This window comes from Petaurus breviceps, unplaced genomic scaffold, assembly GCF_028583685.1.
Source record: "Petaurus breviceps papuanus isolate PSGF00001 unplaced genomic scaffold, PetGlider_PUasm1.0 126, whole genome shotgun sequence".
Taxonomy (NCBI): Eukaryota; Metazoa; Chordata; class Mammalia; order Diprotodontia; family Petauridae; genus Petaurus; species Petaurus breviceps.
Window position 1 is genome coordinate 3,831,994 of NW_027185655.1, and position 23,107 is coordinate 3,855,100.

General features: G+C 37.4%; 1 pseudogene; it reads left to right on the forward strand.

Annotated features, from left to right (window-relative positions):
* Window positions 1-22,665: 22,665 nt before the first annotated feature.
* Window positions 22,666-23,107, forward strand: part of LOC138169036 (cyclin-T2-like) — a 1,245-nt pseudogene continuing 803 nt past the window's right edge.

Sequence of the window (23,107 nt, forward strand, 5' to 3'; positions counted from 1 at the left end):
ATTATTTTTACTTACCTTCCCACACTCTTCCTAGTCAAACTACACATCAATCAATTTACTTATCTGTGAATATGGCATATCATCCAATAGACTTTAAGTTCCATTGGGAGAGAGAAGAATGACCTAATCTCTTCAAAGTCAAGAAGTACACAACATGACACATAGAGAGATGAATATGATGAAAGGTAAATGTGATAGAGAGAAAATAGTCTCCGTTTTTTTCTCTCTATCTCCAGAGCCTAGCACCTAATGTGGGGGTGGCTCTTAGGAGACACTTAACACAGGATAATTGATTAACTGACTGATTCCTCTCTTTCACACAATCTGAATTAGAGCCAAATGAGACTATGATAGAAAGAGGCAGGATGATGTAGATTTGGAGCCAGAAAAACCCAGGCATGAATCCTGTCTCAAATAATTACTCCGTGCCCTAGGACATATTCTTTAACATCTCTGGGCATGAGTGTCCTCATACGTAAAACGAGAGTGTTACATCCTTAAACCTCTTAGCCTGTGATTATTCTACATTGTTCCAATTCCATTCATTTGGACACATAATCTTTGAATGTTCACTTGTTGAAAATTTCAACTCAAGAACCAAGTAATCCTTGAAGAATTCCATGATTCCATCACCTAAAAATATCCTCTCCCTGTACATTGTTTCTTAGAGCATTTTGTCTAGACTTCTATTTTGCCTCTGTCACACTTTACATTTGACCATGTTTATCTTGCTTTGCATCACATTGCATACTCTTTCACCTGGAGGGAGTACATCCTTCTCTATTTCTATCTTCAGCACCTAGCACAGTGCTTTGTACCCAGTAATCATTTAATAAAGGTTTGTGGAATTGGATGGAATGTTGAGGTTTATAGGAAGCTCAGAAAAACCAGAGTTCATCAGTGAATTACATGATGAAACATTTTCTTTTCATTGTTTTTCACAAAAAGAGGTTTAAATTCTAATAAATGCTTGTTCCTTGCACAGTCTGTTTTGTCCTGACATTTCATTCTAGAATGGTTTCAGCTTAGCCATCCATCTGTTTTGTTGTGATTTGTTTTTTTTTCTGGTGATGAGGTGGGTCTCAGTAGTCAGATTCAATCACTTATGCTACTTTTTTGTCCTCTCAAAGGAAAAGATGAGAAAAATATTTTAAAATGTCAAGAAAGAAAGCTGGTTTCACAGAACCACAGTCTTTTCAGATTGTACAAAAGGTCATCCACCCTTTGCCTAAAACTTTTGTAAAATTTTATTCTGGGACCATGAACTTCAGGAGACCACCCATTAAAGAGGCTATTCTGTCCTACAAGAATCAAATTTAAGCACTACAATCAACCACCCCTGAACCACCACCCATCCTTTACTTTAAAATACCCAATTGGGGAAATGACTGAACAAGTTGTGGTATAGATTGTGATGGAATATTACTGTGCTATAAAAAAAATGATGAGCTTGATGATCTCAGAAAAACATGGACATATTTGAACAAAATAATGAAGAGTGAGATGGGGAGAACCAAGGGAATGTTGTATACCAGTAACAGCAATAGTGTTTTAAGAACAACTTTTAATAAGTAAGTCATTTTGACTATTATAAATACACAAATTAACTACAAAGGAAATATGAAGGGAGATGCTGTTTGCATTCAGAGAAAGAACATGTATATAGAAGTATATATATATAGAATGATTTAGTACACCTGTGTATTATATGTGTGTATATATTATATATTTATATATGTGTGTATATATACACATATACATATACATGTACATACACACACACACACACACATATATATATATATATATTTTTTTTCCTAATGGCAACCATCCCTAAGGTGGGTGGAGGGGAAGAAAAAAAGGGAAAAAAAGAAATTTACATGCTACCTTTATTATATATTTAAAAGGAATAGCAAGTTCTACATAACAGATTTTCAGTTTCACTTGCAATTTTTTTATTATGCTATGTTATGGAAATACTTATTTTATTTCATAAATAAATAATAAAATGAATAAAAATTTAAAAAATATATCTAGCCGAGATTTCATACACAAACCTTGGCCATTAGATCATATGCTATAGCCACAGTTACCAGAAAATAAAGCTCTTATCCACAAAAGTCCTTGGTCTTGTCAAATGGTTCAATATTAGAAACTGATGAGATTTTTATCAGTGGAAACATTATTAAAGGAAAGACATTCCTATCTGCTTCTTTGCTTCACCCTAAGGAGTCTGGGACATTTTCCCCTGCCTCACAACTGAAGCCTCCCATATGTGTTGTCTCCCTCATCAGAAGGCGACCTCTCTGAGTGTACAGATTAGCTCAATTTTCTGTCTGTATTCCCAGCACTTAGCACAATGCTTGTGCTGAATAAATGCTTCCCCCCACCCCCTGTTAATTAATTCATTTGGAAGTCTCATGAAGGGAAACATACAGACAACTCATGGATATAAGTAGGATAGATGTATTGCAAGAATAGCAGAAATAAAGCTAGTGTCCCGACTGTTACAAAGGGCCAAGGCAATTGGCTTACCACCTCATCCTAGAGTTGAATTGAATAAAGGATCTGAAGGACAGCAATGTTCTAGGGTGTTGGATAATATTCATCCATAGGCTATGACATCTGGATTGGGCTAACCTGGGTATCTGTGTGCACAACAATCAGATCTCTCAATTACCTTCACAACTGTCAGTCAAATGCTGTAGCCAGTTTCATTGACTTTGTTATTTACTTAATGAAAGTATTACCTGTTCCATATTGACTGAACATTCTGTTCACTCTTTAACTCAGATACTCACAAAGGCAGAAACTCTTTCTAAGAAAGATGCTATCTGTATCCAGAGAAAGAATTGATGAACAGAAGTAAATAGGGAACAATATTACATATATACAAACATATGTGCATATAGACACACATATATATGTATGTGTGCATATATATTTGTGTCTAATGGTAACCATCTCTAGGGTGGTGGTAGGAAGAAAAGAAATTTACATGATAATTTTGTTGTATGTTTGGATGAAATAGCAAGATGTACATAGCAGATTTGCAGTTTCGTGTGCAATCATCTTTTTTATTATACTACATTATGGAAATGCTTTTCTTATTCCATAAATTAAAAATAAAATAAAAAAGAAACTTTTTCTAAGCTGGAGTCCTTCTGTCCTTTCTTCTCTCTGTCTTTCTGTCTGTCTCTAGTTTTGCCTCTGTCTGTCTGTCTCACCTTCTCGCCCCCTCCCCTACTTCTCTCTCTATGCCTGTCTGTCCCTTTAAATTTACTGCTAATGGTATAAAGCAGTGCTATTTTTATTTTTCTTAAATGTATCTTTCCCCTAAGAGTTAAGGGGATCCTACTAATTCTAAGATCCTGTAATTTGGGGAACAGGTCTGTGTTCACTCTATTGACACCTCTTGATGTTTTATAAACTTGGATCCTAATAGTTTTGTTCTTTGATTGAAATGCCAAACAGCCAGTTTCCCCTCAGGGATTGCCATACAGGTCGACAGAGGAGAAGGGAACATCCACCGTGGGTGACATAACACCCAAAGATTTATCTCCAGTTGTCTCCTCCATGGTTTGTCTAAGGCACAAAAATGTCCAATATCACAGTTACTCTTTTGTGCTGAAGAAATGTTTCACCAAAATCACTACCAAAGGAGAGTCATAATCTCTGAGAGGAAGGACACTTTCCTAAGCAAAACACAGATCAATTTGTTCAATTAGCCCAATTTACCCTAGCTGAAGGGGTGGTTTGGAATAGACAAGAGTGGAGTAGGGCAGGGGAGCAAGTTTTTTTATGCACCTACTAAGTTTCAGGCACTGTGCTTTACAAATATTCTCCCACTGATATCAGAAAAACCTGAGAAGACTTAAATGAACTAATACAAAGTGAAGTGAGTGGAACTAGAATATTGCCCACAATAGCAGCAACTGTGAAAGGCTTAGCTACTGTGAATAAGACAATGATCCATGACATCTCCAAAGGACTCATGATGAAAAATATTATCTACCTCCAATTTATGTTCTCAGTGCCTATTGAAGCACATTTGTTTCTTTATTTTTCTTGCTTATTTTCACAACATGGCTAATTTAGAAATGTTTTGCATGACTTTATCTATATAATGGGAATCATAGATTTTGCCTTTTCAATGGGTGGGATGGAGGAAGGGTAAGAACTTGAAACTGAAAATAAAATTTAAAAAGTTAAATGAAAATACAAAAGAAAAGTCCCACAAATATTCTCCCATTTAATCCTCACAACAATTCTGTGAGGAAGGTGTTATGATTTCCATTTTACAGTTGAGGTTGACAGACTCGCCCAGGGTCACAACACTAGGAAGTGTTTGAGGATGAATTTGAATTCAGGACTCCCTTACTCCAGACTCAGGATCCTATCCACTGTACTATCTACCTACCTGTAGAGTACAGAATACAGAATACTGTCCAGATGAAACAGTGTGGTAGAAATATCTAAGTAGCTGGGAGATTTGTAATGATTTATGTAACATACTCAATTCCATTCAATTTAGCTAGTTCAATAAGTATTTATTAAATGCACCACATATTCAAGCCCATTGTGCTAGTCTATGGATTCCAGACAAAAATTGATCAGTCTCTGTGTTGAATATTGTTACTGGAAAAATTCAAAATGTGCACAGATAAGTTCAAAATAATTTTTTGTGTTTATAGTGGTAGGGTGGTGGCTAGGAGGGAAAGGGCATACTAAAGACTTGGAGAATCAGTAAAGGACTCAGGTAGGAAATGAAAAGTGCTGGATAATTCATTTCTCCAACAATGATAAAGTATGTGGTACCCACATCAGAGAAGGAGTTGACTCAGTTATGCACAGTCACAGTAGTGACACTTGAAATGGAGGCTGGAAAGCTTAGAAGACTGATTTGAGCCTCCAAATGTAAGTGGGTGGTTGGGAAGACCAAGAAGGAAAGGTTGTTAAAAAATACAGAAGGAATTATCACAGGAATTAGGAGAGTAAGGGAGAGTGGGAATTTGCTACTCAGTCAGTCCAGAGAAATCATCAGCCATTGGAAAGCAAGTTAATAGATTAGCCTTTACATGCATGGTAGCTTTGTGGTCAGTCTGAGAGTCCATAGTGGTCATTGACCTAGCCATTGATCTGTCTCTGTCTCAGTCAGCCAAGCAGCAGCCTTTAGCAATGCAAAAAAAAAAATGCCTGTGGTAGATAATTTCAGAGAGAATGACTAAAAAATAAGAGAGTCAAGTGAGGACATTATGTATTTTAAACAAACACAGAATCATCCAAGCAAACAATGGATGAAGAAAATTGGCCAGCACAGCAGTAATCCAAAATGCATACCTGTTATTATTCATGAGATTTCTGAATGTTTATTTCATTTCCTCTTCATGTGACCAAGAAGTAGTTCAGAATGAAAATGAAATCTTTGACCTTGACAGCAAAGCATTTGAGTACTTAAAAAAAAGGCTCAAAAGCATCTTCATCACTATGTATCGTTACTGCAAATGAAGATCTATCTGACAATTGGAGTAGGAAGGAAATAAGCATTTATTTAGCACCTACTATGTTCCAGTCACCCTACTAAGTGCTTTACAAATATCTCATTTGATCTTCACAAAACCCTTGGTGGTAGGTGCTATTATTATTGTCTTTCATCCATAGCTGAGAAAACTGTGGTTAAAGCAGACAGAGATTTAGTAACTTGCCCAGGGTCAGGTTACTAGTAATAGCTAAGGCTAGATATGGACCCAAGGTCTTTCTGACTCCAGTCCAGTGTTCTCTCCACTCTGCGACCCAGCTGCTGGTTATAGAGACAAATTATAATGAGAAATGGGAAGACTCTATATTAAGGTTATTATTACTATTATTTTCATAAACATTCAGAGGAGAAATGTTCTAGAGATTCCATGAATGAGGAACTTCAAATACCAAATCAGGACTTTGAGGCCATTTGTGATGTCACTGATGTTTATTGTTGGTTGGTCATTTCAGACTTTTTATGACCCCATTTGTGGTTTTCTTGGCAAAGATACTAGAGTGGTTTGCCATTTTCTTCTCCAGATCATTTTATAGATGAGGAAACTAAGGCAAATAGAGCTAAGTGACTTGCCCAGGGTCACACAGCTAGTGTCTAAGACTCGATTTGAACTTGGGAAAATGAGTCTCTCTGACTTCTGGCCCAGTGTTCTATTCAATGCTGCCACTTAGTGGATGATTTGGCCATGAAATTTTCCTTTATTCATGGAGCTCAATACTCTCATAAAAATAAAAGCTTCCCTGTGGGATTAGGAGCAGGAAGGAGAACATTATCCCTTTAAGACTACATCTCCCAATTGACCAATACTAAGCAATTATTCGCAAAATACCTTTCATACTAGTGTCAAAAAAAATCCACATATCTTCTCTGTCCATTTTGAGATGGAGGCATGTTTATGTGTTGGTTACCATTTATATTTAGATGTAGTTCATTTGTATAAAGGTAGATTCATATGGAACCATTTTTTTCAGATATGGTTGCCTATAAGCTCTTAGCATAACCAATGACCCATCTTTTATTTTAAAAGACAGAATTGATAAACAAAAGTTTAGTCATACCAGAAATGGGCTTCATTCCTGTCTATATGAACCCCTACAGAATGGATTTTTTTTATAACTGGAGCAGGTAATCTTAACTTGGGGTGCATAAACTTGGTGTTTCTTTTATTTGATAGTCATATTTTGATATGATTGTTTTCCTTTGTAATCCTTTGCATTATGCAGGGTGTCCCAAGAGCCAATTCAGTTTCAAGTTAATAAAGCTTCAAAGACTTAAGTCTTTTAGGACATTCTGTATTTTAACATAAAATAAAACAGGGGGCAGCTAGGTGGTACAGTGAATAGAGCACCAGCCTTGGAGTCAGGAGGACCTGAGTTCAAATCTGGCCTCAGACACTTATCACAAAAAAAACTAGCCGTGTGACCTTGGGCAAGTCACTTTACCCCAATTGCTCTCCAAAAAGCAAAAAAAAAAAAAAAACCACGTTTCTCTGAGATGAGATCCATAGATGTCCACACACAGTCGGTGGGGTCATTATGCAAAACTGGTTCAGAATTCCTGGAATCAGAGGGTCACTTGACTTAAAACAACAACAACAATATTCTTGATTGCAATAGATGTTCAGGTTTCAATCAAACATAAATGAGGCAAGAAAGTGTCACATTTTCCTGACAGCTGATAAATAGCAATGGAGTGATTTTTTTTAAAGGACAGAAGTCAGCTGTCCTCACCTCTCAGATTTAGGGGAAATAAGTTAATTGGAGAAATAAATTTGGGTTCTTCAGTGGAGAATTCCAGGTGTATATTGAAAAATCTCAGATTTTGGTCAGGGTCCAAATCTTAGCAGAAATTTACCAAAGTCCAATGGCAGAAATTCTAAGAAAAGAGGGATAAGATCTGTGGTACTAGATCCCATACATTTTCATTAGAGAGGACATTCAGCCTTTGTTTAGCAAGATTTTTAAGGGCCCTTCCTTGTCTGTAGTGAGAGCTGGGAATTCTTAGGGAAAGTTCAGAATCAATTGGAAAGAGACAGCATGGCAGAGAGAATGGACTGTCCCAAAAGCAACCTTTCTCATAATAGCTATTAGGTTTACTCACCCCCAAAGCTTAGGAGGAGACAGAAGGAGGAAGGAATGGGCAATGAGGGAAGGAGAATCCCTTTACAGGGGTGCCACTCTGATCGGGGGGAGGGTGGAGATCACCAATAGACCTGAGCTGAGTGAGGCTGATGACTTTGCACAGCCCTGACTCACTTAAATCCAATTGACTTGCAAATCAAGACACCACCCTTTGAGGTCATTGGTCCTCTTTCAGGACCAAGGATGAACAAAACACTTTGGTAAGAGTCATAGTGGTTATTCTAGTGAGTCAGATCACAAAGTTAGGGTGATTGTACCACATGGTGTGGGCCAGTGGACTCTGGGTCTGCCTAAAGAAGAAACTTGGTACTCTAAACAAAGTCCTTATTGCCCCACCCCATTTACAGCTTTGAGTGCAGGTTTGATTATTTTCAGTTGTTACTTTGAAAGCTAATCTTCAATTATTAAGTAGTGCTCTAAAATATATTTCATATTACCTTCCAGTAGACGGTGCCATGGAAGGGAAGGAGATGGGTAGGGTGAGATACATCCTTACCCCCAGCAGAATAGAGATGAAAGCTGGCTCTCCCAGACCACACCTCTTTCTACCCACAGGCTTGGCTGGAGGCAAGCCTGCCTTTTGGGACCTTCATCTTCCCTCCTGCCTCTTTTAGCCTCTCTCCCTTCTCTTGAGTGGAGGAGTAAAGTGAAAATTCTTGCATCCAGAAACTGCTTCAAAGTGACCCAGTCTGCTGGGCACAAAATAAAAAGCTCAAGGTTTCTGAGTCCAAGACAAGAGTTAGCCTTTCCTCTTGTTATTTTGAGAGCCTTATTACTGTCAATTTTTAATAAAAAAGTAATAATGCTCAAGCTCCAAGGCAGTGTCTCTTGCCAAGCTGGAAAATGAGTCTTTCCAGTCAAATAAATAGATCTTGGCACAAATAGTCCCAAGCTTTCCTCCACTTAGTTCTCTCATACTTAAAGACAAAAACAATTAAAAGCAATTAGGTCTTTATCAAGTTGAAGAGTGATCTAAAAGTCCTAATAAAAAAGTCACAGTCTTAACAGAAAGAAAATCAAGATTTGGGATCTAACCTCTGCTCTTCAGACACTTACTAGCTGTATGACCTTGGTTAAGTCACTTAACCGCTGTCTGCCTCAGTTTCCTCAAATGTAATAGCACCTTCCCCCTAGGATGGTTGTAGAGATTGAGTGAGATAATATTTGTCAATCACTTAGCACAGGGGCTTGTACATCTTATTATTTGATAAATATGTGTTTCTCTCACACACACTTACCCATAAAAGAAAGGGAGAAGAGATGATGTAAAGGAGATTGAAGCATTCTCCTGGTCTTCTGGATCCTTAGCCAGATGTTACAGTGATTAGGCTTGTCTCCCACTCTGCTTCCTGCAGTCCGGTCTGGCTTCTTCATGAATCCCAGTCCCTCAGTACCTCCTACCCATTCTGCCATCACTCTGTTATTCCTGTGTCTGTGTTTGCCCCGCCTGCTCTTCCTTTGGTCCAGCATGATTCCCAAAACCCATCCTAGTGTCATTCTCTCCTTCCTCACACAGAGTCCTCATGATAGGGTGAGAAGGACTGTGAGCACCAAAATTGCCAGGAAGCTAAGAAGTTACTCCATAATCCCTCCTTACATTTATTTAATGACCTAAAACTTGAAAGGTCAAGAAATTTTCTATTACCTCTTTGAACTTCCTCAAAGATCCCCATCCACACATACCTGCCAAAAGAATGATGTTCATAAGTTAGGGATGGGGAGCAGGGAGTGGAAGAGTAGAAATGAGCATCTGGGGTGCTACAGGTATTCAGCAGAGCAGGAACAGGGACTTAAGGGAGCTTTGTACTGCCTTTAGGTCAGGTTTCTTTAATCAATCTAGTGACCTTGTTCAAATTACAGCTTTGCCAGAGAGAATGTGGAAGTGCACAGAAAGCAAGGGAGCTAAGTGATAGTGGATAGAGGCATGTGCTGGGCTTACAGTCAGGAAGATGGGTTCAAATTCTGCCTCAGAAACTTAGTAGCTCTCTGAATCTAGACAAGTCACCTAGCCTTACTGTGTCAGTTTCCTTACCTGGAAAATGAAAGGGTTGAGCTTAATGGATTATAAGGTCCCTTGAAACTCTAAATCTGTTTCTATGCCATCCAGAAGATTGTGAAGGCTTAGCTATGGTGGGTTCAGAGGTTTCCCCTCTTGTCTTCCCTGGTGTTGGTGAGCGCAACCTTGCCTTCTGGACTGTTAGGAAAGGAGACGGTTAAGGGATTGGTGCCTTCTCTGCATTTCTCTGGTATTCTTGAGTGATCCACAGTTAGTGCCTCTACTCTGTGAGAGCAAGCAGTTATCCTCCAAGTCTTTCCAAGAGGGGTTTGAATAATGATGAGGTCCATGTTCCAAGGATTTAGTCTCAGTGCCATGTACTGATTCTTCATGACTCGGTTTAATCACATATCACCAGAGAAGATAGCCCAGTGAGCGGCTTTCTAAAAGACTACGGATTAAAATGTGCCAAGTGCCAGCTAGTGGTAACAAAGGATACCTGCAGCTATTCAGTTAATGTCCCACAGGCTATAAAGATTAATACATTGCAGAAAAGCAAAGTAAGATGCATGAATTTACCCCACAATTGGCTATAAAACAATGGATTAAGTTTAGCAAGGAATGAGCTAGCTATGGTAGCATGCATACATATTCCATCTGTTTTCTGTAGGACTACAAATTTGAATTCAGAGAAAGAGGCAAGTCATATACACTATATTACAATGCAGCAGAATGATCATATCAATGTGACCCTTATTTGCTAGACTGAGACACCTCCTAGGGAGTTGTACATGTGCTCTAATCCCTTTATTTTATCTGCACGTATGCCACCTTTTCTATCTTTAAAAAATAGCTGTTCCTCACCTGGTATTTATATTGAGTGGTTTTTTTTTCTAGCACAGATACTGTTACTCACAATTCTAGGGATACTTGAGATATGAATTTTATGTTAGTGATTTCATGGGATTTATTCCAGGATGTGGATATAAGGAACCAGAAGATGAGAGAAACTTGACCCTTCTCTTTGGGTCAGGCTCCCTCAGCCTGAGCCCTGACCAGAACTCCATACAGGAAGGGGGCCTCATTGGCTATTGCTGATAATATTTTTTAAAAACCAGGGTTCCCTGTAAATCCATCTTTTTTAGCTTTAGAAAATGTCCTTCTTTCCTCAACAGAATTATTGCTCTTGGGATTCAGAATTTAATTTTTGAAGTTTTCATCCATCTTCAGCTGACTTACAGTATAGAGTGTTAGTCCATGAGATCCCATTAATTATTTTCTTTAAAGTTTTTGAAATTTGCTCTCCTAAAACCTAAGGGGCAGGTCAGGCCACTGGAAATTTTGTTACATGAGACCACCTTGCTGCAAATTTATTTAGACCAAAGAAGTTGTATGGCTACATGAAGAAAGTGAGTGCAGTTAGGACTCTAGAAATAGTGATGAAGCACTACAACAATATAGACTGTCTTCTCTTTGGGTAGTGGGCAGCTAGGTGGTGCTGTAGCAGATACAGTGCCAGGCCTAGAGCCAAGAAGACTCGTCTTCCTGAATTCAAATCTGGCCTCAGACAACTGCTAGCTGTGTGACTCTGGGTAAGTCACTTCACCTTGTTTGCCTCAGTTTCCTCATCTGTCAAATGAGCTAGAGAAGGAAATAGCAAAGCACTCCAGTATCTTTGCTAAGAAAACCCAGAAAGGGGCATAAAGAGCTGGACAGGACTGAAAATGGCTGAACAGCAATAACAACAACTGGGAGTGAAGAAGCTATGCCTTTCCAATTTCCCACTGCATTTCTAGCTGATTTATCTGTCAATCAACTCCAGTCCAAGAAGTGGTGGTTTTAATTAAGTATCAGACTATGACTGGGGCTGAGAGATATTTAACTTTGGGTGTGCCTCATAAATCCTCAGCATTCCTGTATATTACTACCCTAAAGCATGAAGATATTGAAAAAGATATTAATTTTAAAGAACCTTATAGATATTTGTAATTCTACATACCAAGGTATACATGGAAACTATAGTACTACCACCACTGCATAAAATTTTCTTTACATATAGATCTAAATAGTTAGAGAATATTAATTGCTGTGCCAATATGATAAAATGATCATATTATTTAAATTAATATACTTATTCAGTGCCTTAATAATCAAACTACCAAAAGATTCCTCTGTAGAACTAAAAAAAAGGAATTCATCTGGAAGAAAAAAGTCAAGAATCTCAAAGAAAATAATGAAAAAAGGTGGGAAGAAATGAAGCCTAGTACAGTACCAGATCTCAAATTGTAGTAGTCAAAGCAGTAATAATCAAAACTATTTTACATTGCTTAAAAAAAGAGAGAAGATGTTTAATGGAATACATGAGGTACACAACACAGAGAAGGAAATGGACATTGCAACAGTATTTAATAAACCCATTGCTCAGGTACTGGGCCTTCAGGGAGCATTGGAAAGTAGTCTAGTAGTTTTAGACTAAAATCTTACACCTTATATGGCAATAATCTCCAGACTGATATATGATACAATATATTACATATAACAGATCACACAATAAGCACATTAGAAGAGCAAAGAGGGAATTGAGGGGATTGGGTGAAGGAAATACCTTCTCAAACCATGGGTCATGGAAGAATCAACAAACTAGGGACATAGAGCATCATAAAATATAAAGTGGATGGTTTTGACTATATAAAATTTAAAAGATTTTGCAAAAACAAAACCAATACAGTTAGAATTAGATAGTAAATAATTCAGTGGGAAAAAAGTTTTGCAGAAAATTTGTCTGATAATGGTCTCATATCTAAGGCATTTTAGGAAATTACACACACACACACATATATACACATATAATTCAAATATATGTGTGCATACACATTTGCATACACATATATGTGTGTCTGTGTGTGATTGAGATTCGTTCTCCAACAGATATAAGATCAAAGGATGTAAGCAAGTCATTGGAAATTCAAACTATTAACAGCCATGCAAAAATGCTCCAAATGACCAATAACTAGATAAATATAAATTAGAGCAAGTTTATGGTTCTACCTAATATCTATCAGATGGATGAAATGACAAAAAAGGGGAAATGACAAAATTTGGAGGGAAAACAGGTATATTAACTTGTTGTTGGAGCTATGAATTGGTCAGCTACTCTGGAAAGCAATTTGGATTATGCCTTCCAATAAAATAATCTGTGTACAATCTTTGACCCAGTGGGACCACTACTAAGCTCATGTCTCAAAAAGATCAAAGCAAGAGGAAGAGGACTCATATGTAAAAAAAAAATTAGAACAGCTCTTTTCAGACCAAAATGTCACAAAGATGCCGACAAAAACAATAGGTGATGTTTCCAGTTAGTGGTGATTTCACTGTAGTTTCCAGATAGGTAAAGGGAAAGGAAGTAAGGAAACAGGTAATCATTAGGTGCCTACTATGTGCAAAGAACTATGCTAAGGACTTTATAAATATTGTATCATTTAATCCTTAATAACCCTGGTATATAGGTGCTATTTTCCATTTTACAGTTGAGGATACTGAAGAACTTGACTCAGCACAAGCTGTTACTTACCAAAGGTAGTATCTGAGGTCAGATTTTAACTCATTAGGGAGGAGAAGAGATTTTCCACAGCAGGGCTAAATGTGTCTAAGGTGAAGATGAAGATAGTAGATCCCAAGGAGTGCAGAATTATGTGGTTTACCTCCTCTAAGGCATCTAAAAATGAAAAGAATAGACCAATATATTCTTTATTATATGAGACATTTATAATTCGGAATTAGTGTTCATGTTCTTAAAAGTCTGAAGCATTGCCTTTTGGACTCTTAATTACACATCTCATTGCCCCATGAAGATTGGAATGTTCATAAGAAACCCCTGGTGTCAAATATTCTCACAATTATTGCATTTTGTCATTGGCCTCTTCCATGAACAATGAGATTGTCCTCAGAGCTAATGAAAAACAACAAGAGCAAGCCCTCCTCCAGCCAATGTCTTTTCTTTTTTTCTAACAAGGTTTGCTTTCTTTTCATTTTGATTGGAATGCCTGCTCAGCAGATTTGGTTGTTGCTGTATGTATATGAATGCATCGTGTATCTGTTCCTAGGATCATGTGTCTTATGGTCATAATTATTTTTTTTGCATTGGCATAGACATTGGCTAACAAACTGAGCTAAGCCTCCACAAATGATTGCCTCATTTTCCTAAGGTTTCTGAAGTTATTTTTGTGATTTTGGTTTTGCTGCATTTTGGATTTTCTTCATCCCTCTTTCTCATTGTTGGACATATTTGTTTAATAATAACAAGATTTTGACATGATATGTTTGCAACTTCAATGCATTTGCAACAGAATTTCCCTGAGTTCAGGCTTCTTTTTCAATTAAACCAATTCTGTGCATTCTATCTGCTTTACAAAAAGCACTCAGACATACTTAGATGGCTTCATCAACTATCCAAGCTTAATTTTTGTTTATTTAATTAATATTTTATTTTCGCCTAATTACATATGAAGACAATTTTTAACCTTTGTTTTAAAAAATTGTTGAATTCTAAATTCTCTCCTTTCCTCTTCCCTGCCATTGAGAAGGCAAGCAATTTGATATCTATTATACATGCGCAGTCATATGCAACATATTTCCATATTAGTCATGTTGTGAAAGGAAACACAGACCAAAAAAAGAAACACAAGGAAAATAAAGTAAAAGAAATATGCTTCAATCTGCATTGAGAGTCCATCAGTTCTTTCTCCAGAGGTGGACAGAATTTACCATCATAAATCCTTCAGAGTTGTCTTCGATTACTGTATTGATCAGATTAAGTCATTTGCAGCTGATCATCTTACAGTATTGCTGTTACTGGATACATGGTTCTTCTGGTTCTGCTCACTTAAGTTCATGTAAGTCCAGGTTTTTCTGAGAGCATCCTGTTCATCATTTTTTTAATACTAGCACAATCATATAGCATAGCTTGGTCAGTCATTCCCCAATTGATGGGCATCCCCTGAGTTTCTAATTCTTTGCCACCACTAAAGGACCTACTATAAATATTTTTGTACATATAGCCCCTTTTCCTTTTTTTTCCTTTGGGATACTGAGTTAGTAGTGGTATTGCTGGGTCAAAGGATATATATGGTTTTATAGTCCTTTGGGCATAATTCCTAATTGTTCTACAGAATGATTGAGACAGTTCACAACTCCACTAACAAAGCAGTAGTGTCTCAATTTCCCCACATCCGCTCCAACATTTGTCATTTTCATTTTCAGATCTATTAGCCAACCTGATTGGTGAGGATTGGTACCTGAGAGTTGTTTCAGTTTCCACTTCTCTAATCAATAGTGATTTAGAGCATTTTTTCATATGACTTTGATTACTTTGTCTGAAAGCTACTTGTTCACATCCTTTTACCACTTATCAATTGGGGAATGGCTTTTATTTTTATAAAGGTGACTCAGTTATCTATATATTTGAGAAATGAGGCCTTTATCAGAGATAATGGTTCTAAATTTTTTTTATGGCTATGATTACCAACTCTATTTCCCTCTATCCAGCTTTTCCCGTTTATTCTACTCTCACCCTGTTCATCCACAAGTGTTTTGCTTCTGATTACCGCCTCCCTCAATTTGCCCTCCCTTCTATCAGTCCCAACTGAGTGTGTAAATTATTCCCTCTCTGAGCCAATTTTCTAAGTTAAATTTTATGGGCAGTTCTTTGACTTACTCAGTTCCCTGAGACTGGTAAAATGCTTTGAAGATTCTCTGAGGCATTATTTAGTGTTTGCATCTATTGTAAAGCTCCTTTCTTTCCTCTCTTGACTAAATATGCCATATCAGAAAAAAAGAGTAAAAAGATAGTCTCTGCCTTCAGGAACTCACAATCAAATAGTAGATAAACAAGCAAACAAACATACAAACTATAAACAGGATGTTTTGTGGGACTACTAAATGGTACAATGGATATAGTGCCAAGCCTGTTGCTTTCCTTAATTCAAATCTGGGCTCAGACACCAGCTGTGTGACCCTGGGCAAATACTTAACCCTGTTTGCCTCAGGTTCCTCATCTGTAAAATGAGCTGGAGAAGAAAATGGCAAACCACTCCAGTACCTTCGGCAAGAAAACCCCATATGGGGTCATGAAGTGTTGGATACGACTGGAAATGACTGGAAAAAAAACAGCAACAACAAATCCCTTGTGATGGGCATATTTTCCTCTATCATCCATGAGAAAGATAGAGGGGATAAATATATGCTTTTTGGGTCAAATTCACCTACATTGTAATAAAAATTCCAGGTAGGCTAATGTCCCAGTTAAATTAACAGGCAGAAAGGAATTGGAGGTTAGGAGATCGAGTTGAATTGGGATCAACACTTTTCTCAGATCTCCCACATACAGTTATCCCTTGCACATTGAGGGGGTGGGAGTGGGTGAGAGGTGTGTCACCCCAGTGATCTGGAAAATCCTCATAAAAAATTTTTGACCCTCCTTTCTTGTCAGAAAAGTGGCATTTGTGGATTTCCTTCTCTATTTTTTATTTTATACAATAATATTCATATATTTTATGTATTTTTGAGTTTCTAAACTTTGTGTTGTCTGTGGCTTCTGCAAAACTCCCCCCCCCCAAGTCCCCATTTAATTTCTTATGCCTACTCACAATATATTGAAACTGTAATGGTAAAAGTCTCTATGTGGAAGGGATAACTGTACTTTTTACAAGTAGGGTTGTGAATAAAGGCCTGTGCCTCCATTTTTTGTTTGAAAAAGAGGGCTGAAGTGGGGACTTAATGATCTTGTTGGTTCCAAATTTTATGCCCCTCTGATTCATTGGGGATTCCTTTGCATTCCTCATAGATAAAGGGGTTCTGTAAATCACACTTGATGCTTCCTTTTTTCTATTTGGTCTAGACACTGTCAGAGAGCCTTTGTATTGCACCCTGCTCCAGCCATGCCCCCTGGAGATGAAACAAACATTGAGCCCCCATTGACTTCTAAGAAATTTTGGTCATTCCCTCAGATCTAATGGACTTGGATTAAGAGAAATGGCAGCTGGAACTGCTTAAACCCTGTTAAGCATTCATGCTGAGGGTGATTTTATTTTAGGGCTATTGCACTGTTCTTGGGTGATTTAATAAAGATGCAATTGACTTCTGGAGCTTTGTACAAATGCACCCAGAGGCTTTTTAGCAAGAAGGGAAGATTTTAAAAGCTGACACAAATAAATAAAACCAAGGAAATACTGGCAACTCTTAGTTCACTAAGAATGCTAAATACATCATACAGACCCATTATTTCTGTTGGGAATCATTCTGGTATTGGGGATCTAGGGTGTAGTCCAAGAGCCCTAGGTAGAACTTCAGGAAATGTCCACAGGAGACTGCTCCCTCTACATCCTTGGAATGTGGTATTATGGACCCAAATGCTGATATAGTTCAACAGGGTAAACAGAGAATCTCTTGGGATTGCAAGAATTTCTCTTGACTGCCACCTAGCAGAGATTTGCCCTCATGTCTAAAGCAACATCTTCCCTGTAGGTCAGATTACCTTGGTTGTCTAAATTCCCCAGTCCTGATCTAGTTAGTATGCCAGTATCCAGAATGGAAAAATTTTAATAGTACAGACCCCTAAAGACAAAAAATAGTAATGATTGGGGAACATAATTTTCCCTGAATATAAAATACATGCATTTCAAAGATAAATAAAAAAATCCTCTGGCATTTAAAGCCCTCTATAACCCATGAATGCTCTCCCTCCACAACCCTGCCTATTGTCTTCCTTTAAGTGACAATTAAAATGCCATCTTCTGTTGGGTTTTTTTTTTGGAGGAAATGCCATCTTCTGAAAGAAAGCTTTCTGGTTAATTCTAGTGCCTCCCCTCTCTTAATTATTTCTCTTATCCCCTGCAGGCATTCACAAAGCAAAATGGATAGAGTTAGGTCCTGGAGTAAAAAAAAAAAATGTGAGTTCAAATCTGGTCTCAGACACTTACTAGCTGTGTGACCCTGGGCAAGTCACTTAACCCACTTGGCCTTAGTTTTCACATCTGAAAAATTAGCTGGAGAAGGAAATGGCAAGCCACTGTACTGTCTTTGTCAAGCAAACCTAGTAGGCACTTAATATATGCCTGACTGACTGAGTGGTCTACAGTACAGAAGCCTTATTCTCTCTCTGAGATTGCCTCATGTTCCCATTCAAATAAAAAGAACAACTTATATTTAAAAAGCTTTTCCAGTTTATCAGGTATTTTTTTTCTCACAGCAACCTTACAAGAGAGGTAATGAAAATATTATCTTCTTTAAGGTGTCAAGTGTTAAAGTGCTATATAAATGTTGACAGTTATTTAAAAGATTAAGAAACCAATGCTCATGGAGATTGTGATTGGCTAAAGTCAGAGCTAGTTAGTAACAAAGCCAAATCACAGAGGCAGAACCAGAAGGATCCTGAGAGTCCATTGAGTGGAACCACCTTCTTTTACAGATAAGAAAACATCAGTCTCCCATCTCCACATCCAAACCTCAGTCCCTTCTATTTGAGTTCCATTTAGATGTTGTTCATACTAAGATTTGGGGATGGTTTTGATTCCTACTATATGTGATTTCTGTAAATGGCTTTAAATGCAATTAAAAAAAACTCTTTGAATATTTGCCAACTACTCTTTATGATCCCTGAAGATTTCAAGCCATTAGCAGCTTAATCACAGACAGTATATTCATATTCCCCCTTTTTTCCTGAAGCCCTCTATGTTTTGCTCAAATATTTGTAACACGAGTAATTTTTATTACCCTATAATTAATTTTCATCCTTTACTTATTCTGTGAGTGTCTCTAGGAATTTCCCACATTTTTGAATCACAAGCATTAAGGAAACTCCAGTATCCACTCCTGAGATTCACATCAGGAAAAAGATTAGTGATGCTGGGAGCAAGTAAGGAAGAGCACCATTTTGTTGAGTGGACCCATCTCAGCAAACTTTTGAGAAAACACAGGCATGTTCAAACTTAGGGGTAGGCATAAGGAAATTATGATTTGCATCATTGAATGGAACCAACTGAATATTTGGGAATTATTATAATAATACCCATAATGTCCATGACACTGGCCCCCTGGCTGTTTCTCACAAAAGAAATCTGTCTCCCAACTCTGGGCATTTTCACTGTCTGTCCTCGCTACCTAGAGTTCTCTCCCTCCTCGTCTTCACCTCCTGGCTTCTCTGGTTTTCTTCAAGTTCCAGGTAAAATCTAACTTTCTACAAGAAACATATTCTGGCCCTCCATAATTCTGATTTCTTCTCTCCAATTTATCATATATATATATATATATATATATATATATATATATATATATATATATATATATATATATATATATCTTGTTTGTGCACACTCGATTTCTTCTTGTCTCTCCCTTCACATTGTGTGCTTCTTGAAAGCAAGGAATGTGCCTTGTTTGATTTTTTGTGTATCCCTAGTGTTTAGCAAAGTACTTGGTATATGGTAAAAGTCTGATAAATATTTGTTGATTTGACTTGACTTAATGGTATTTGGAGAGTCAACATGGGAGAGTGAATTGAGCTTAGTATGGAAGTCCAAAAGTAGTACAGGCTATAAGTTGACAGTATGGCCACTTTCTTTCTGGATACCTTGTCCATATAAGCAACAGTCCCACAGTTAAAAGTTGAACATTGGCACAGAGGGAACTTCAGTTCCTCTTCCTGTCATGCTATTCTAGACAGCTAAGAAACAAACCCCTCCTTTCTTCATCCCTCCCTTTTTCTTCCCCTTTTTCCAATTGAAACATTTAAGGCAAGATTCTTGTTTCATTAACCATTAATGTCTTTGCCTCTCTGATATTCTGTCAGCCTTTAAATCCTCATCCCTAGGTAAGCCCAAAATCCATTTTTTTCTGAACTATTCTTCTATGCTTTGAAGTATAATGATTAAATTTCACCCATTACAAATTTAGAATACATAAGTCAGGTCTTGCTACTGCTCCACAATCTCTATTACTCTGTTTTTATCAAGTTCTTATCTCCAAAGAGAGATCCTTTTATCCTTCCATTTCTTTCCTCCTTTCCCTATCAACTGTACTCCCAATGCACCCCCTACATTCACTCATGTATTGGCTCCAACCTCCTGAGAAGATAGGGGCCATAGAGTATAACCTCTACTAGCAATGGTCTTCCATTATTCAAAGATTTTTAGTGTGATCATCCTTTTTTGCAGGTTTTTCTCCTGCCTCAAAGTAGGTTAAAAAGTAGTTTCAAATGTAGGCACCCCTTCTTTGGAGGCTATTTTGCATAGGCTAATCCTTATGGTATGTCATTGAGCTTGATTCTTTTTCCTCCCCCTTTCGCCCATGACATGTTCCAGCATTCATCCACGATCTCTGGTTTCAAAGAACTGTCATGACTGCATCAAGAACAGGTCATGCTGGACTCATCTTATTTCCTTTCTTGGTGGTGGTGTGGTTGAGTTGTGTTAATCTTGTCTAACTCTTTGTGACCCACTTTGGAGTTTTCTTGGCAGAGATATTGGAGTGTTTTGCCATTTCCTTCTCCAGTTCATTTCACAGATGAGGAACCAAGGCAAACAGGGTTAAGTGACTTGCCCAAGGTCACAAAGCCAGTAAATGTCTGAGGCTGGATTTGTGAGTCTTCCTGATGCCAAGCCTAGTGTTCAATCTACTGTATGACCTGTAGCATTACTAAACTTGTAGATGAAGGTAATACTGTGGATGTTATTTAGTAGGTTTCAGCAAAGGTCTTGAGGAAGTATATAATGACATTTTTCTGGAGAAGAAGAAGAGGTTAGCTAGATTAAAAACTTGTTGAATGGTCAGACTCAAAGAGTACTTATTAGTTGTCCAATATCAATGGATATAGAGGCAGGAGGTGGCTCAGTGGATAAAATACTGAACTTAGAGTCAAGAAGACTTGAATTCAAATCTGACTTCAGATATTTGCTAGCTGTGTGAACCTGGACAAGTCATTTAACGTTTGCCTGCCTCAGTTTCCTCAACTATAAAATGGAGATAATGATAGCACTTACCTCCCAGAGTTGTTGTAAGTATAAATTTGGACCTGCCTTGTTTGTTTGCCATTTTTATAAATGATTTGAGTAAAGACAGAGATTTTGATCAAATTTGCAAATGACATGCATCCTGCAACCAACTTTTCATACTATTTCTCTAATTTTAACAAGCATGTCACTGCACTCTCTGTGGCCTGATAACACTCTGGTCAACTATGATCATTCCTTGATTATTGAGTGACCTGACAACTTACAGAAAACCAAATGCTGTCAAACTTAGAAGTACAATGACATCCCTTGAATTTAAGCTCTCTCATTTTTGACAGGCCAGGATGGAATGGGTTGTGTTATGAGGGGAAATTGTGAGATGTTTGCATCATCATTAGACTATTAAACAATGGAACACATCATAAAATTCAACATAAAGCCATCATAATTTTATACCACTCCTCCCCACACATTCCAAACTACAGCAAAGTGTGGTTTATGTGCTATCCCAGAAATTCAGCATCCCACCTACATGCCTTTGCATAGGTTGTTTCATATGCCTGGTCTCTCCTCTCCTCAGCCACTTATTTCAGTGATCAGCAAAGGTGCTACCTCTAGAAGTTAATCTATCTGACCCTTGTTAGTGCTGTCTCTCTCCTTAAATCCCATCAAATTCATTTATCTGTTGTAAATAAAATGTAGGTTCCATGAGGGCAGAAACTATTTTGTCTGGTTGTCTTTGTATCCCTAGGACCTTTGACAGCACTTTGTGCATTTTAATTTTTGGAGTGAATTTGTGATGTCATTGGTAGAGGGAATCCCTGGTCAGAAAAATTCTTCTTTTAAAGGGGGTAAGGACTTGTTCATACAACTGAAAGTCTTTTCAAATGACAGAGTTACGTGGGACACTGAATAGTTAAGTGATCTGTCCAGGGTCACAGAGCCTGTAGGTATTAGAGGAAAGAGAAATTATTGTTATGAAAAAGAAAAAAGCATGAGAAAAGACACCAGATTTTAAAAGACATGTGTAGAAAATGGAAACAAATTCAGATTAATGATATCAATACAGAAGAGTCCCACTGTCTTGTGAGAATAGTGTCAGAACCCATAACGAAAAATCAAACAAAAATCAACAGAAAAAAAGGGGAAGGTAGAGGGAATTTTTAAAAATAGATTACAAATGAGCAATCAGGAAGGGAGTCAAGGATAACAAAGATCCAACAAGTTACTCAGGAATAAATTGTGTTGCTGATAGACAAATGGTCTAATGGTATAAAGAAACAGTTAAAGGAATAATTGCAATTAAAAACCATGTGAAAATTTTCTCTAAATCACTACAAATTAAAGGAATTTTGATGTTCCTTCTTATATCCAACAAATTGTCAAGGATGAGGACAGAGAAATAGTCAATTATGTAGGGTCTGCAGCAAACCAAGCATACTATTACATTTTTAGTGGACCTGAGAATTGGTCTAATTTTAGAAAATATCTTGGAATTGTACTAGGAAAAAATGTCATGGCATCATGCTATGAGGTTTCTCAATGGTTCTTGGGCTAGGAGCAGATAGAGCACACATCAAGCCATTGCTTCAAGATAAAGGTAGAAATAGAACTCTTGAACATCCAAGAAGTAACCAACTTTACCCAAGATATGATATGAAGTAGTGTCTCAGTATCTCTCAGTATGTATGTATGTATATATATATATATGTGTGTATGTATATACATATATAAACATTTGTATATACATATTTATGGATATGTAATACTGTGATTGTTTACTTCCAAAGATTTTATATTGGCCATCATTTGATCATATTTAAAAGAAACATATTATGCTATTCTTGACAGCAAAAGTGGGAAAACAGTCCCCCCAAAACTTGAACATGTCACCAAAGTAGTTCATACCTGTCTTCTTCAAAAACCAATGTTTGGCACAAAAGTGAAGCATACCTTTAGTAGACCTAATATCTGGTTGCATTTGAAAATATGATGCTACAAACTCTGGGTTTTGATATCACCCCTGAATACCCACATTTGGACAGGGTGAGATGTACTTGGTTAGTGAAAGCAAGCAAGGATTTGGCACAGACATCTAATTTCATGGCTACCAACAGTCTATATCTTACCACCTCCTGCCTTCAATATAAACTAACAGGGATAACTTGTGTATGCATTCATTTTTATAACATCCACAACATTTCAAGTTCCAAACTCTTTTCCTCCCTCATCTCTCAAGAAGGCAAGCAAAATGATGCCCATTATACATGTGTAGTCATGGAAGACACATTTCCACACTAGTCATATTGCAAAAAGAAAGAAAGAAAGGAAAGAAGGAAAGGAAAGGAAAAAGGAAAGGAAAGAAGGAAAGGAAAGGAAAGGAAAAAGGAAAGGAAAGGAAAGGAAAGGAAAGGAAAGGAAAGGAAAGGAA